We start from the raw sequence: 6,188 nt of genomic DNA on the forward strand, positions 1-6,188 counted from the left end.
AAAAAAAAAAAAAAAAAAAAAAGAAACTCAAAAACCCCTTCTATGCTAATTTTCTACTGCTTGGGGGTTGGTACCTCAATCCTCACATTCTTCAAGGGTCAAATGTACTAGCAATGAACAGTTGAAAATTGGAATGAAAACAGCACCTAAATAGCATCAAAAATAAAAAATACTAGGCGATAAATCTGACAAAAGATGTGAAAGAGTGTACACTGAAAATGATAAAACATTGGTGAGAGACCTGAATAAATAGATATGTTCATGAATCAGAAAACTCAAAATTGTTAAAATGTCATTTTTCTTTAGTTGATCTATAAATTTAATACAACTCCAATCTAAATTCCAGCAGGCTATCTTTTTGTACAAACTGGCAAACTGATTCCGAAATTCATATGGAAATGTAAAAGACCTACAATAACAAAAATAACTTTTAAAAAATAGAAAAAAAATGGAGAGCAATTATTACCTAAGGTCAAGACTTATTACAAGTGTATAGTACTCAAATATTTCACTAACAGATCATTGGAACAGAATAGAATACCCAGAAATAGAAGTATGAGCAACTAAGTTTTTTCAAAGGTGCAAAGGCAAGTCTGTGAGGAAAAGATGACTCTTCAACAGTTGGGTATCCATTAGCAAGAAAGTGGGAAACGACATTACCCTGTGGTCTTCCTCCTAAAAACCTATAACGCGTGTTAACCATGATCAAAACATTAGACAAATTCAAACTGAGGAACGTTCTATTGAATACCTCCACTGGAATTGCTCAAAACTGACAAAGTAATCAAAGCCAAGGAAACTCTGAACTGTCACAGGCTAGAGGAGATGAAACGAATGTGATGAATAAATGTCATGTGGTATCCTGGATGGGATCCCAGAAAAGAACAAGGACATTAGGTAAAAATTAATGACATCTGAAGAAAACATAGACTTTGGTTCATCATAATGTGTCAGTGTTGGTAAATGAGTTGTGATAAATGTGCATAGGTGCTGGAGAGGATGTTGGTGGGATTGTAAACTAGTTCAACAATTGTGGAAGACAGTGTGGTGATTCCTCAAGGATCTAGAACTACAAATACCATTTGACCCAGTGATCCCATTACTGGGTATATACCCAAAGGATTATAAATCATGGTGCTATAAAGACACATGCACACATATGTTTATTGTGGCACTATTCACAATAGCAAAGACTTGGAACCAACCCAAATGTCCATCAATGATAGACTGGGTTAAGAAAATGTGGCACATATACACCATGGAATACTATGCAGCCATAAAAAAGGATGAGTTCATGTCCTTTGTAGTAACATGGATGAAGCTGGAAACCATCATTCTCAGCAAGCTATCACAAGGACAGAAAACCAAACATCGCATGTTCTCACTCGTCAGGGGGAAATGAACAGTAAGAACACTTGGACACAGGAAGGGGAACATCACACACCAGGGCCTGTCATGAGTTGGCGGGATGGCGGAGGGATAGCATTATGAGAAATACCTAATGTAAATGATGAGTTAATGGGTGCAGCAAACCAACACAGCACATGTATACATATGTAACAAACCTGCACATTGTGCACATGTACCCTAGAACTTAAAGTATAATTTTTAAAAATGTGCATAGTAACCTAACATTTAGCGATAGGGGAAACTGACAAAAGATATATGAGAATTCTCAGTGCAATTATTTTAAAATTTAAAAATCTTAAAGTAAATTTTTAGCTTTAAATCTAAATTTATTGTAAAATAAAAAGTTTACTTTAAAAAAGACATCTACAGACTGGTAAAGGATAAATATTCAGAATATAAATAACCTTTAAAATTCAATTTTAAAAAATGTTTTTTAATGAGCAAAGATTTGAACAAAGAGTAATCCAAGAAGGTACACATATGGCAAACAGGCACATGTAAAGACGTTAAAGATAACTAATGATTAGGGTGATCAAACTGAGGTTTAATCCACATCCCATTAAAATAGCTGCAAAGAAAAAGACTGACCATATCAAATGATATAGCTGAGTTATCTGTCCCTACAAAATCAAGTGTTGAAATTTGATCCCTAATGTTGGAAGTGAGGCTTAGTGGGAGGTGTTTGGATGGATCCCTGATGAATGACCTAGTGCCCCCTCCCAGTAATGAGTGAACTTTCCATCTACTAGTTTCAGCAAGAACTGATTGTTAAAAAGAGCCTGGCACCTGCCTCCTTCTTCTCTTGCTTCTCTCTCGCCATATGATCAGCACCCTCCACCCTCACCTTCTGCCATGAGTGGAAGTCGCCTGAGTCTCTTACCTGATGCGGAAGCTGGTGCCATGCTTCTTGTGCCGCCTGAATGAACCACAAGCCAAATAAACATGTTTTCTTTATAAATTAACCAACCTCAGATATTCCTTTATCGCAGTGCAAACGGACTAAGACATCAAGTGTTGGTGAGTATGAAGAGCTGGACCTCTCACATGCCGGTGGTGGGAGGGCACCTTGGTCTGGCCGCTCGTAAATATTGTTTAGCAAATTCTCAAAAAGGTAAACATACACCTACCATAGATCACAGCTATTCCACTGTTGAGTAGTTATCCATAAGAATAAAATACTTCCTGTATTATGTGTATTTTTAAATTTTCTGTATATTATATTTTGCATCTTAAAATCCCTATCTGGTAGGGATGCAGTGTACCTCCCTGGGCCAGCCAATTATTAGAGACAGCAAAAAGCCTGCCCTTAGAGCTCAGAGCCCACTGAAATTATTCAAACTGACCAGTGCTAAACTGTTTCCCCTGCCCTGCCTTGCCTTTCTTGCAGAAACTTCAGTAGAGCTATGGTCTAGCCTCTACCCTCACTCCTATTCTTTCTGCCTCACTATATTTCAAGTAAAACAGTGTACAGGGTATTACTTTGCCACAGACACTACTACCAGTCTACAGCAGTCAGGGTTCAATGAGAGAAGTAAAGCTACTGGGGATCCAAATGATGAAGAATTCATCAGAGGCTATGAATATGGAAATACAGTAATGTAAAGAAAGTATTAAAGAGTGTTTGCACACTAATGTGCACGAAGACAAATTTGGAAAATGCCTAAATATATATATATCAATATTAATTGGTTGAAAAAACCACATTAAATCCAAAGTAAAGACTTTTATGCAATTACTAAAAGAACTTGTCAAATCAGTTGGTATTGGCCTCTAACAAGGTCTATAATTTATTGGCAAATGAAAAATGCAAAGTAGAAACAATATGTCCAGCCTGCTACTACATTTTAACAAAACGAGTGTAAGAATATACATTAGATATATGCACATGCATAAAATAATTTCAAAAAATTAAAACGATGCACACAAAACTACTAAAGCATTTTCCTATAGAATTAGCAAAAAAGGGAAGTTTCATTTCTCACTGTGGTTTTGGTATTTTCCCAAAAGAGTATCTTTAAATGAAATCCAGATATGATCTACAATTATAAAATTTGTTAACTGAGAGGTCTATGAAGTGGCAAAAAATGATTCATGAAACTGGAAAAAAAATTCCAAATGCGACAAATGAAAATGTCAAATCACAGTTCAGTAAGTGTTATAGTTTGAATTTTTGTCCCCACCCAAATCTCATGTTGAAATATACTACCCAGTGTTGGAGGTAGGGCCTGGTAGGAGGTGTTTGGATCATGGGGATGGATCCCTCATGGCTTTTTGTTGTCCTTGCAATAGTCAGTGAGTATTCACAAGATATGGTGAATTGTGTGGACCTCCCCCACTGACTCTCTTTTGCTCCTGCTTTTGTCATGTGACATGCTCCTGCTTCATTTTCTGCCATGAGTAAACGCTCCCTGAGGCTTCCCCGGAATATGAACAGATGCCAGTGCCACGCTTGTACAGCCTGCAAAATCTTGAGCCAACTAAACCTCTTTTATTTATAAATTACCCAGTCTCAGACATTCCTTTATGGCAACGTAACGAAGAGTAGAAAATTGGTACCAACAGAAAATAGTATCAATACAAAATTGGTACTGAGAGTGGGATGTTGCTATAGAGATACTGAAAATGTGGAAGCAACATTGGAACTTGGTAGCAGGCAGATGTTTGAAGAGTTTGGAGGGCTCAGAAGAAGACAGGAAGATGAAGGAAACCTTGGACCTTCTTAGAGACTGATTAAATGCTTGTGACCAAAATACTGATAGAAAAATCAGCAGTGAGGGCCAGGCCTCTCATCTCATCTCATCACATGACATGAGACCTCATGTGAAAATGAGGAAGTTATTGGAAACTGGAGCAAAGATCACCCTTGCTATGCCTTAACAAAGAACTTGGCTGTATTGATTCCATGCTCTAGGAATCTGTGGAACTTTAAACTTGAGAGTGATGACCTAGGGTATCTGGCAGAAGAAATTTCTAAGCAGCAAAGTACTCCAGATGTGGCCTGGCTGCTTGTAACAACCTACACTTAGATGCAGGAACAAAGAAATGACTTAAAGTTGGAAGTTATATCATTCCACTTGTATGAGGTATCTAAAATAGAGAAATTCACAGAAGCAAAAAGAGGAATGGTGGTTGTGAATGAAACCGCCTTTGCATGATTATGCCTGAGACTGCAAAAAAAAATCTAACTTAACTGCCTCCATCTTGCTTCTAACCTCCAAGCTGTCTTTGTTCATTCCTGGGCATAGACTGAACCAACTTTGGGAGAAATTTATTTTATAGTTGTTTAAAACATAGACAATAACAGTCCTTTCTCAAAGCAGACCTCCTTCTTGCCAGGGGACTAGATTCCCTTTGTAGGACTAGCATTAGCCACAAAATTAGAAATTATGGTTTAGGATTCATGCAGATGGAGGTTACAAGATTCTGACACTCCCTAAACCACTCCTAAGACCAGTGCTTGAGATATTTTGCGGACCTTGTCCTTGATGGATCAGCTGGCACCACCCAGATAAATAAACTGGCTCATCTGCTCTTGTGGCCCCCACCCAGGAACTGACTCAGCGTAAGAAGACAGCTCCAACTCCCTAAGACTTTCATCCCTGACCAATCAGCACTCCTGGATTACTGGCTTCCCCCAAACCACCAAGTATTCCTTAAAAACTCTGTTCTCTGAATTGCTTGGGGAGACTGATTTGAGTAATAATAAAACTCCGGTCTACCACACAGCTGGCTCTGCGTTAATTACTCTTTCTCTACTGCAATTCCCCTGTCTTGATATATTGACTCTGTCTAGGCAGCAGGTAAGGTGAATCCCCTGGGCAGTTATACGAGGGCTTGGAGGAGAGGGGAATGGGCAATTATTGTTTAATGGGTCCCAAGCTTCAGTTTGAGAAGATGAAGAGAGTTCTGCAGATGAATGGTGGTGTTGGTTGCACAGCAATGTGAATACATTGGATACTGAACTGTGCACCTAAAGTGGTGAAGATGACAAGGCTTATGCTATGTGTATTTCACCATAATTAATGATAAAATAAATAATCTTTAAAAATAAATCTAAGTAACATACCATATAAATAAACTAAAACTGTATAACCATGTAATAATAGTTACAGAAGAAGTGTTTGACAGAGTCCAAAATTCATATCTGACAAAAAACAAAACTCTCAGCAAACTCAGAAAAGAAGAGAAGTTTCCAAAACTAACGAAGGGCATCTTGGAAAACCCACAGCTAACATCACCCTTAACAGTGAAATGCTCCACTCCTCAGATCAGACACATGCCAAGAATGGGGGTTAATTACTACTTCCATTCAACATTGTTCTATTCAATGCAGTCAAACAAGAAAAAGAAATTTAAAATATCCAGATCTGAAAAGTAAAAAGATCTCATTCACAGTCAACATGATCATCTATGGGGAAATTCCAACAAACTCTATAACAACCTCCAAGAACAAATAAGTAAGTTTAGCGTGATTGCAGGATACAATAAGTAAAAGTTAATTTCATTTATATAAATGGTTATTCATGAATATTAAGAGTTTCAACAGTGTTGGTCCATTTATAGGCAGATTTGCTGCCATAAATATATTATAAAACGTTATGGAGATTTGCAACAAATTGAAAAAACTTGCAGATAAACCACATAGCCTACAATAGTGAAAAAATGAAGAAAAAGTTGAGTATGTTAGGAATGCATAAAATATATATAGCAATGAGCCTATTTTATCATTTACTACCATATAATAGAGACAAATCTATTTTTTTCTTTTTTTTTTTTTT

The sequence above is a fragment of the Rhinopithecus bieti genome, unplaced genomic scaffold (genome assembly GCF_001698545.2).
Source record: "Rhinopithecus bieti isolate Rb0 unplaced genomic scaffold, ASM169854v2 scaffold_19482, whole genome shotgun sequence".
Taxonomy (NCBI): Eukaryota; Metazoa; Chordata; class Mammalia; order Primates; family Cercopithecidae; genus Rhinopithecus; species Rhinopithecus bieti.